This window comes from Sus scrofa, chromosome 12 (genome assembly GCF_000003025.6).
Source record: "Sus scrofa isolate TJ Tabasco breed Duroc chromosome 12, Sscrofa11.1, whole genome shotgun sequence".
NCBI lineage: Eukaryota > Metazoa > Chordata > Mammalia > Artiodactyla > Suidae > Sus > Sus scrofa.
In genome coordinates, this window is record NC_010454.4 from 14114400 (window position 1) to 14126530 (window position 12131).

The following is a 12131-nucleotide window of genomic DNA, read 5'->3' on the forward strand; positions in this document are numbered from 1 at the left end:
GTAATTGTTGGAGATGAACTTTTGGACCAACTTCCAAGTCATACAGCCTTCCAAGTCATGTAGGGAGATTTATGGAAAAATGATTTTTTTTCTTTTCATTCTGTTTCTGGGCATAATAGTCCTTCCTAGACCTGTAATGAATTCCTCCATGGTGACTCTTCTCCTGTTTTCTCACAGCATTTCTCTAGGCTGGTGCTGAGATGCATGTTGTTTATTTAAAAAACATACAGACATGATGGCTCCTCTATGTTAAACACGTAGTTGCAGTTTATTAAATTGCGGAAAAAAACATAATTTATAGCAATAACCTACAAGATTTTCCTTTGTATTTTTGTTTATCTGGATTAACCAAATTAGAATCCAGTTTTAAGAGCATTTACAAAGTAAAGTGTGTGAGGAAATAGGATCTTAACAAAGTGATTAAAGTGTGTCATTTGTTTTTAAATGAGACTAGGATAGTAGAAGTGGTTAAATTTAAATGTCAGGGTTTTTTTGTTTTTTAAATAAATGCTTAAATACGCATTGGAAGAGTGTGAGTATTGAGCCATTTAGATTGTCCTAACAGCAAATGAAAAAGGTAATTTCTTTTGCCGGACAGTTAGAATATCTGCCTGTCTTTGGTGTGGGGGTGGGAGGGAAGCTGGCAGGAGAATGCGCAGGGAGTGAGTCAAGTGTCAAGTGTTTATGCCTTGTATGTAGAAGGGACTGCACACCGTTTTTCGTTTCTTTCCAACTTAATTTCAGTACATCTTTTATAGTAGTAGTTTTTCCCTTAAGAAGTCGCATGTGGCCTTTTCTACCAAGAACCCGGAATTGAAACACCCGTGGAGAGTAAATTATACTATGGGAGCAAGGTTTTCAGATTAGACAGTGCTAAGGCATTTTGGCAGGGCGCTTCAGCTAACTTGAACTCCTCTTTGAAGGCCTTGCAAATAATATTTAGGGTTGAGAGCCCTGTATGTGCTGAGTTAAATTACACTTTTGGCTAGATTTCCTTTTTTAAAAAGATGCTTTTATCTTTATGTATTTTTCACGACACTTTGTTTTTCCTGATGACATGCGTTGTCGTTATGTGAAACTAAGGATTATATACCCTTATGCTAACCTTATACCCCCTACAGTTCCTGGTACAGTGTCTTGCACACAGCAGGTGCTCATCAAAATTGTTTGGACAAATGATTGTTAGTAGGTGAGAACTTGTAACAGATGAAATTTTGATAATTCTATAGTCGTGCCACAATTCCTAAATATTTTAGATTTGGGAACTAAACATTGATCTAATTAGATGTTGAAGTTTGACTAGGGATTGTTTTCATGGATACTAGTCAGTTTCCTTACCGCTGAGCCATGAGGGGAACTCCTGAAGTTTTGACTAGTGATGGTTTTTCAGTCACAGAGTTAGTGTGTTTTGAGCTGCTCTTCCTTTCTTTCTCGGAGGTGGTGTTAACTTGTTAGATGTTTTACTTTTTGAAACATTATTTCTCAAGACATGGGAAAAGGGATGATACATTTTGTGTTCTAAACTTTTAGAATATGTTCTCTTGCCCAGGATAACAGTGCATGGTAGTTGGTTAGGCCAAGCTCTACTTTCATTAGTTTTATCATCTGTACGTCTAGGCATTAAAGGCTGGGAGGAAGGTTGTCAGGTACATGTGTATATATGTGTATATATGCTCTGGAAGGAAAAACGTTCTAGGACTGGTTTAAGATATCCCAGGAGCTCATAAATAAATATATTTGGTGGATTCAAATACAGCTATATTGTCAAGGATAAAAGAGGAATATACTTTATTCGTCATTTAGAATAAGTTGATTAAATTTTGTCAACTAGAATGTTGGCCAAAGTACTAATGTATTAAATTCCTGATGGAAGAAGTAACTCATTCACCTCTTATTCACAGTGTTAAGCACTTTGTAATTAATATACCTGTTAATGCAAAGATATTGGTTGATACTACTAGATCGATGTTCTAAAATCATAGCTTTTAAAAAGTTAATTCACTGGAGGTGAAATGTTTTCGTTTTAATGAAGGAAAAATTTAAATGGATACTCAGGGTACTCACATGACAGATACTAACTATAGGGATGACAATTTGTTAATACAAAATTGAAATCGTCTAGTTTTGTGTAACTTTGTGTAACTGACGCATTTGGCTGAGTGAGGCTTTTATTCTTCCTGTTAAATTTTAGAGTTCTTACAACCTGCAGGTTTTCTGACATACTTTGCCAGTACATTGAGAAGGAGTGTATAGAAAATTTGTTTTGAATAGGCATTTGATAAAGTTCTGACAGCATCTTGAAATCAAGCATTTGCTAATTCCAAAAAGTCAAGTCAGACTTTAAACAGAATAGTTTTTGCATTTAACTTGTGTGGGACTTCGGAGACTACCCAGCTGGTATTTTGGAGTTGAGAACTTCTGATGACTTCAGGAAGCCAAAGCCCTGGTATTGTCCTGGGACAGTTAGTGATTTATATCCTCTAAGGATTATGACAGTGGAGATTAGTGGCATGGATGCCAATGAACTGTAGGCTCATCTGAAGTAGAATTTGTTACTCGGTTGGCAGTATTTATTCCTACTAGTGTCAGCCGAACATCTTTTCATTATAGACTTGCAAATTCCTGATTGCTACAAGTGAAGTACAAAGTGCAGTAGAGATTTAAGGGGGGTGGGATCATAATCTATTGGGGGGAGTCAGTGTGGACATACGCTTTCTGGATGGGGGTGTAGATAGTAAGGCTGGACAGAGGGAAGGAGGGAGCAGCGTGAGCCAAGTGCTGATTTTTACAATGTGGGCTGTCTTAAGTAACCTGGTTTAGCAAGGGCCTGAGCCTGTGAATAGGAAATAAACTGTAAAGCTCTCTAAGCAGTACTTAGAGAACTAGGCTGCAACATTTGTTCTCCCTCCCTTGTCTTTAGGGTAAGGTTTGGGCTAGATCAGTGATCCTCAGTCACTTATCATTCCTGGAACACTCAAGGGATATGCTGAATTCCCATGAGTAGCCATGCAGGAGCATGAATCCAAACCAAATCGAATCACGGATATTGTTAACTCATCCTTTCCCCCTAGTTGAGAGACTTAATGGAGAAGGTGCTTTCTGAAGCTCCCCCTACCTCTGTCTATTTCAGGTCAGTTTCACTTGTAGGTATAGGGAACAATCAGAAGATCTGGAAACAAGTTGGATATGATTTCAGTGGGGCATCAGGAAGCTTAGCATTGCTTCTGGTCTGCAGGATGGATTGAAGAGGACAGATAGCTAATGGGGATCTGGATGGGTTTTGTAGCCGCGGGTGGGAAGAGCAGTTCAGGAGGTACTTCAGAATTCTCCAGGCTTGGACAGCAGCGTCAGAAGTGTAGACAGAGAGGACTTCATCAAATATGCCTCTCTGAGATTGGCACTACTCTCAGTGGCAGCAGAAATTCGGGATTATAAGAGAAATTAATAGAGTCTCTCTTCAGGTATCGGTAACTGAAAAGGTTAAAATGAGAATTAAGAGTTCTCTGGTAGCTCAGCAGATTAGGGACCTGGTGTTGTCACCACAGTGGCTTGGGTTGCTGCTGTGGCACAAGTTTGATCCCTGGCCTCAGGAACCTCTGCATGCCACAGGTGTGGCAAAATAAATAAATAAAAAATGTCATTGTAAATTTTAAAACCCATGAGAATTAGAAGAAAGAAAATTAGGGCCCCAAAGAGTTATTATAAAGTGGGACAAGGAGTTCCCATCATGACTCAGTGGAAATGAGGATGCAGATTCAGTCCTTGGCCTCACCCAGTGGGTTAAGGATCTGGCATTGGCGTGAGCTAGGGTGTAAGTCCTGCAGACAGTAGCTTGGATCCTGAGTTGATGTGGCTGTGGTGTAGGCTGGCAGCTGTAGCTCCGATTCGACCCCTAGCCTGAGAACCTCCATATGTCATGGGTGCGGCCCTAAAAAGACCAACAACAACAACAAAAAAAGTGGGACATGATCTGAGTAGCAGAGAGGTGTGTGTGGGGGTCATGCAGTCATTGACAGTCTTGTGTACAGTTCATGCCAATCTCCTCTCCTGGTGTATATTTGCAGTGGAGCTACGTGTTGAAATGTCTGTGCAACAGCAACTCTGATCTCTTCCTTACTCTCCAAGACCCCATTCCTCTGTGTGACAGCTGATCCTTGGAGCGGGAGATGCTGGGGGTGAGAAGGTGGTGATAGTGGTGGGAGACAGATAATCTGAGTGACAGGCAGAAGCAAGTCCTGGCAGATGCCCTGTGCACTGGATGATTCCTTCCTCCTTGCTCCTTAGCTGAGCTCTAACCCCCAGGCTCTAGCCCCTCCTCCGGGCTCTTTTCTTAGGAGTCGTCCCAGAGCACCCTCAGAGTACTGTTGCTCACCTGGGTCTCTTTTCTCCTTGAATGCCTGCTTATGCAGTTAGCACCTCATCTTCAAAATTTAGCACTAGTTTAGCGCTGACCCTCATTCTGATTTTTTTGTGCTTTCAGTTCTTTAAAATGATAAGCCTCAGGAGATAGAACATTTCTTTAAAAAAAAGCAAAACCTTACAAAATGCACTTTAAAAGATTGTAAGTCAAGTCATACAGACAGAATTGAAATGCATATAACTAAATATAATGTCTTAATTATTTTCTCTCCTACTATATAGCAAGTTATTTTATATGTTTTTCTAGAGACTAAGTTATATTACCGATTTTATTTTTTCATGGCCATACCCATGGCATATGGAAGTTCCTGGGCTGGGAATTGAACCTGGGCCTCCAGAGTGACCCAAGCTGGTGCAGTCAGATTCTTAACCCACTGTACCACAGTAGTAACTCCTACTCAGATTTTTCTTTCTTTCTTTCTTGGGCCGCACCTGTGGCATATGGAAGTTCCCAGGCTAGGGTTGAATTGGAGCTACAGTTGCTGGCCTACACCACAGCCACAGTGACACGGGATCCGAGCTGTGTCTGTGACCTACACCACAGCTCACAGCCATGCTGGATCCCCAACCCATGGAGTGAGGCCAGGGATCGAACCTGCATCCTCATGATGGATACTAGTCAGATTTGTTTCAGCTGTGCCACAATAGGAACGCCTCAAGTTTTTTTTTTTGATTGCTGAATGATTTTAAAAAATAGTAGCTGTAAGAGCTAACATTTATTGGACATCTAAATTGCTGCATACTTTTCAAGCGATGTTTAATAAAAATTACGTTTTCAAAATAGCAGCTTTATTGAGATATGGTATACACACAATAAATTACACCTCTTTAAAAAAGGTGGCAGGCATCTGAGACACCCACGTGTGTAAGGCCACCATGGAATTCATTGGTTTTAGTATATTCACAGAGCTGTGCAACCACCACCCCTGCCTAATTCCAGAACATTTTTACCAACCCCCCAAAGAAACCCATATCTATAGCAGTCACTCCCTGTTCTCTCTCTCCCCCGTCCCATTCCCTGGAAACCACTACTTTCATTCTCTGTTGATTTGTCTCTTTTGGAAATTCCTTATGAAAGGAATCATACAATATGAGGCTTCTTTCATAGCGTAATGTTTTCAAGGTTCATGGGTCTTGGAGCATGTTTCAGTACTATATTTAATATGTCAGTATATGGATATACCACGTTTAGCTTATTCATTCATAAATTCATGGACGTTTGACTTGTTTCCACTTTTTGGCTGTTAGGAATATTACTGCTGCTAACCTTGGTGTATAGATTTTTGTCTGGCTAGTATGTGTTCATTTCTCTTGGGTGTATCCTAGGATTGTGATAGCTGGATTATTAAAAATATAATTTTAGTAGAATCATTTAACCAGATTTATTTTGTTCATTACAATAGTTCTAAAACAGAGTTCTCTTAGGATGAATGAGAGCTGAGAGCTGATTTGTGAATCTTTCAAAATATGTATGATTTTTGGATTACTTTAGGTCAGCTCCGAAAATTTATTCCAGAGTTTGTCAGGGTAAGTTTAAGTGGAGTCATATTTCTACCCAGTTGGCGTGAGGACGTGTGGCAGGCATCCGAGACACCCATGTGTGTATGTATGCCCACAACAGAATCTTAGGCTCTATCTTGATGTTCAAGAATCTCTATAAATCTTTTTTTTTTTCCCTTTCATTTTTTGCCACCTCGTGGCACATGGAGCTCCTGGGCCAGGGATCAGGTCCGAGCCACAGTCTTGACCTAAGCTGAAGCTGTAGCGATACCACATCCTTGGTCCACTGGGCCGGGCCAGAAACGAACCTGTGTCTCAGGGCTCCCAAGACGCTGCCAGTCCTGTTGCGCCACAGCGGGACCTCCTTCATCCATCTTCTGTGAATGCAAGGATCTAGAGAGGTGGTGTGTAGCACAGAGTCATAAAGAGTGAAGGATCCGGAACCAGCCCTTGTGGATTTGAATCCGGCTCTGTGGTGATGGGCGTTTTGCTCAACTCTTTGTACCTCACCCTCCTCCATTGTGCAGTGGAGGTTCCATAGCACTGGGCCTGGCACATGGTAAAGAGTCAATAAATGGCAGCTGTTATTGTCTGATGATTGGTGCCTGAACTCAGAATGGAGATTCTGTACAGATATAGGGACTTTACTTACAATGTAATGAGGTAGTATTTTATTCTATTGAAAGCTGTCAACTGACTCATAAGGCATTAAAAATATTTAGAGGACTGCATTTAAGTAAGAATGTGCATTAAAGTGGAGCTGTTTCTCCCCCACCCTCCAAAAAAGAATTATTAGCTGTTTCACTTACCCATTCAGGACATTTCGTTTACCTCACATCTGACTTATTTAGAGCTATAAGAAATAATGCATTTACTTCAGTTACTCCCAGTGGTCAGTTAAAATAGAAAAAGTGCTCTTGGCAATTTTAGCTCTCTGGTGGGTCCTCTCCTCCGTGCCACCTTCCTCTTCCTGGGCCTTCAACATGTTTTCCAGGTTTTCAGACCAGCCCCTGGCCCCCTCACCGTCTCCCTCCTTCCCCCGAGATCTCATCTATTCTCAAGTTGTTTTTAAAAATTGCAATGAAAAAATTTAGAAATAGTGCAGATTTACTCCCTTGGGAAAATATATGTATACCATAAAGATGAAAATGAAAATCATCTGTAATCCCACCAACCAGAGAAAACCACATAGTTACATATTTTATTTATTTATATATGTAAAATTTCATTTACTGTAACATCTTCTTATCTACATATTTTTAAAACGATATATTGGGAGTTCCCTGGTGGCCTAGTAGTTAGGACTCACTGCTGTGGCCCAGGTTCAGTCCCTAGTCTGGGACCTGGAATCCCATGTCAAGCCGCTGCTCACCGGGGTTAAAAAAAAAGAAAAAGAAAAAAAAGATACAACTAGGATGACACTGAACAAACTGATTATTTTTCTTTGATATACAGCAAGTCTCTCCCGTATCATTGTATCTTTATCAAAGTGGTAGATGAATATGGGTAAAAGAAGTCGAAGGTGTATTAAGGCTCATCGTGAGCAAAGCAGCTCCCTGCTGCACCTCTTCCTGATCTGAGACCGTCCCAGAGGCAGAGGCTTTTAAGTCTTGTAGCTGTTTGGTTTTTTTACCCCTGGTCTTTACCACAGTGTTTTAAAATGATGTGCTTTTATTTGATTTATTGATACTAGACATCTCTCTCAACTTTGTCTTGGTAGACGAGGATTTAGCCCCATAATAATTAACTCTTACTTTCTCCTTATCCTCTCATTGTAGTTACAACGTGATATTCAGATACATCCTGAGGAATGGAGTACGCTGTTACAACTATTAAATATTATTCACAGTTGCATCAAATAATGTATTATTATTATTATAACTATTTTTTTCTGGGTTTATTACTGTATTTTTCCCTTGTTTAGGGTTTTATGTACCTAGCCTCATGTACTTTGAAGTCTGTACAATATCTTACCACCTATTACATTTAACAAACTCTCAAAAATTCCACTCTTTCCCTTGCTGATCTCCCTTCTGCAGCCCTCAGCATTTCTGCCCTCGCTTGAATTGGCTGCTCGCACCGTCTCTTGCGTCTCACTGGAATTTCTTTTTGCTGCTTTCCATGTTGATTCTGTTTCTTGGGTCATACAGCTTCCTTGGTTTACTTTCCTTTTTCAGCACAGTCTCTAGTTGCTTCCTAGGAATGGGTGCATGAGAACTAAACTTTACTTTTTATCATTATATATGTAAAAATGCCCTTTTCAGTCCTAATAGCTGGTAGATAGTTTGGGTGTAGGACCCTAAATTTAAAAAAGCAGTTTCAGAGTTCCTGTTGTGGCGCAGCAGAAACGATTCTGACTAGTAACCATGAGGTTGCGGGTTCGATCCCTGGCTTCGCTCAGTGGGTTAGGAATCCGTGAGCTGTGGTGTAGGTTGCAGACGCTGCTTGGATCTGGTGTTGCTGTGGCTGTGGTATAGGCCCGCAGCTGCAGCTCTCATTCGACCCCTAGCCTGGGAACTTCCACATGCTGCAGGTGTGGCCCTAAAAAGACAAAAAAGCAAAACAAAACTGGTCTCATTAAGTATTTCTTTATAATGTGATTAAAACAGTTAAAAAATAACTTAGTGCTTATTCAGTGTGCAAGGTACTATGTTAAAACCTTCAAAGAGGGAGTTTCATTTGTGGCTCAGCAGTAACGAATCTGACTAGTATCCATGAGGGCTTGAGTTTGATCCCTGGCCTTGCTCAGTGGGTTGAGGATCCGGTGTTGCCGTGAGCTGCTATATAGGTTGCAGATGCGGCCCAGATCTGGCATTATTGTGGCTGTGGTGTAGGCTGGCAGCTGTAGCTCCAATTTAACCACTAGCCTGGGAACTTCCATATGCCACAGATGTGGCCCTAAAAAGACAAAAACAGACAAAAACCCTTCCAAGAGATGCAGTGATAGATAAGAAATGGCCCCTACTCTCAGGTCTTTTTTCTTTTGAAGAGGGTATAAATATAAATATATAAATATAAAATAACATAGGGCAGGCTGTGGTAACTGCTGTAGGAAAAACAATTAAATTAGGGAGATGGGTTGTATTCTATTGGAAGATCAGAAATGAGGTCAAGAAAAACGCTGACTTTGCCTTGAAAGTTGGGTCGACTTCTCCAGGTGGAGACTGAACAGGAGGAGCAGGGAGGAGGAGAAATGTAGCAGGTGACAGGAAGGTGCGTGTTCAGGGTCTGCATACTCGGGGGAGACAAGACTGTAGAGAAGTGGAGAGTATATTTTGGTCCAATTGGAATAAATGTCAGTCTGAGGAATTGGTACTTAGTAGGCAGTGTGGCATCATTGAACATTTTAAAACTGGAATGTGTCACGGTAAAGTAAGCTTTTGAAATATGGTGTCTAGAATTTCCTGGGAAAGGAGGGGATGATGTTCGATTCCATCCTAAGGGTTTACCAAGTCGTTAAGCTACACCTGCAGTCGTTCCTTGGTATGTGTGGGCAGTTCGTTCCAGCATCCCTGGCTCCCTATGGATACCGAAATCTGCAGGTGCTAAAGTCTCTTAGGTAAAAGAGTGTCATGCAGTAGGCCCTTGTAATCCTTGGATGTGGAACTTGTGGTTATGAAGGGCCAGTTGTGTGTGTTTGCTGTGATTACCTGTAGTGACTAAACCTTTAGGTAAATCTTGCTTCTCATTCCTGATTTTTTTAAGGCTTTTAATACATACTACCAATATAAATTATAAATATGATATGCAATGTATTATATATTATGTAATGTATAGTATATATAAATTATAATACATACAGTATGATATATTATAAATACAGTAAATATATTTCCAGTGTGTGAAAGGGCCCATTTCACCAGCACTGGTTATTTATAAACCATCTTTTCATTCAATGGGTTAAAAGCGCTCTTGTTTGAATTTGCATTTTTTGATGACTAATCAAATTTAATACTTTCATGGTCTCTGATACCCAAAACTCTATCATCATGATTTCCTTTCTGTTTTTTTGTTTGTTTGTTTGTTTTTTAATGGCTGCACCTGTGGCATATGGACGTTCACAGGCTAGGGATCCAACCAGAGCTGCAGCTGCCGGCCTACACCACAGCCACAGCAACACTGGATCTGAGCCACATCACCAGCCTAGGCTGCAGTTTGCCACAGTGCCAGATCCTTAACCCACTGAGTGAGACCAGGGATTGAACCTGCATCCTCTCAGACTAGTAGGGGTCTTAACCCGCTTAGCTGCAATGGCAACTCTTGCTTCCTGTGTTTTATAGGATGAGTGGATGAGTGAAAAATTCTTGAAACTTTCCACTTACAAGTCCTGTAGGCACATTCAATTCAATGTGTTCCAAATAGGTTTCATGCTTTAGTGACTGCTCCTGGCCTCCTTTTTCCTTGCTCCAGGAATAATGGCTCTGGCCCCTGAATTCCCCAAGTCAGAAGTGAGGAAGTAACAAACTTCTCCCTTTCCTTCACCCCCCACGTGCAGGCTTGTCACCAGGTCCTGGTCAGTGTATGTTCCACATATCTTGAATATCTTTCAGGTCTCCTCCGTCTGCGCTAATGGTTATTTAAATAAGGGCTTTGTTGTTGTTGTTGTTGTTGTTGTTGTTGCTATTTCTTGGGCCGCTCCCGCGGCATATGGAGGTTCCCAGGCTAGGGGTCGAATCGGAGCTGTAGCCACCGGCCTACGCCAGAGCCACAGCAACTCGGGATCCAAGCCGCGTCTGCAACCTACACCACAGCTCACGGCAACGCCGGATCGTTAATCCACTGAGCAACGGCAGGGACCGAACCTGCAACCTCATGGTTCCTAGTCGGATTCGTTAACCACTGCGCCACGATGGGAACTCCTTTTTTTTTTTTTTTTGTCTTTTCTGGGGCCGCTCCTGCGGCATATGGAGGTTCTCAGGCTAGGTCTAATTGGAGCTGTAGCCACTGGCCTATACCAGAGCCACAGCAATGCGGGATCCCAGCCATGTCTGCAACCTACACCACAGCTCATGGCAATGCAGATCCTTAACCCGCTGAGCAAGGCCAGGGATGGAACCTGAAACCTCTTGGTTCCTTGTTGGATTCGTTAACCACTGAGCCACTACGGGAACTCCCCTAAATCAGGGCTTTATCGCCTTCTTGGCCTCTTGAAGGAACCAGCTTACCTGCCTGGCCTCCTCTTGTCCCTTCATCTCCTCATATCCAGCTTCCACACACATACTGCTCTGCTTAAGACAAATCTGACCACGTTACGCTCTTTCCTCGGTACCTTCTCTAGGAAACTGATTGTGTCCTTTAGTGTATACGCATAGCTTGGCTTTTGCTTCCTCTGCCGGCCTCATCTTTTATTGTCTCATTGATTTGCTCATTTATTTAAAAAAATACCTGTTGAGAACCTGTTCCAGGCACTCTCTGGGATGTAGCCACAAATAAAGCAGATACGGCCCCTGCCCTGATACAGCAGGGAAGGTGGCAAGTGTATCAGTGAGAGAGGTGCTTCCAGAGGGGGGCAGTCAGAGTATTTCATGGGGGGAGGGGTCAGAAAAGGCTGCCCCGAAGAGGTGACCGTTGAGTTCAGAGTTAAAGTAGCTGGGTGAAGGAAGGGGAGGGGGGATTCTCGGCCCTCGGACCCCAGTGCAAGGGACTGGAGGGAAAGCTGTGAAGGATTTTAAAGTAGGGAGTGATGTGATCAGATCTGTGGGGTTGTTTGTTTGTTCTTTAAGGGCTGCAGGCGCAGCATATGAAAGTTCCCGGGCCAGAGAGTCCAGTCCGAACCTCACCTGCGACCTACACCACAGCTCACGGCAACGCCGGATCCTTAACCTGCTGAGCGAGGCCAGAGATCGAACCCACAACCTCATGGTTCCTAGTCAGATTTGTTTCCGCTGCGCCACTACAGGAACTCCAGATCTTTTACTTTAGAGAGAAATCATCAAAAAATAATTCGGGACTTAGAATGACACATCTTAGTGATAGATGGGTTAGCTGCGATGTGGTAGAGAAAGAATTCAAGGTTGAATTGACTTCTAAGCTCTTTTATTTCTCTTCGTATTCATAACTGACTTCTCTTCATCTTGGATTTGATTGCCAGATAATACTGAATTCTTTGTCCAAGTTCCCCTCGCCCACCTTACGGCTGTTCGCTGCTGCGATGAACTCTTAGTTGCCACCATCACCTCCGTCTGCCTTCTGGTCACTATTTCCATTTCCTC

General features: G+C 42.2%; 1 protein-coding gene across 1 annotated transcript in view; it reads left to right on the forward strand.

The window, feature by feature from the left end:
- Nucleotides 1–12131, forward strand: part of BPTF (bromodomain PHD finger transcription factor) — a 141868-nt gene that overhangs the window by 1457 nt on the left and 128280 nt on the right.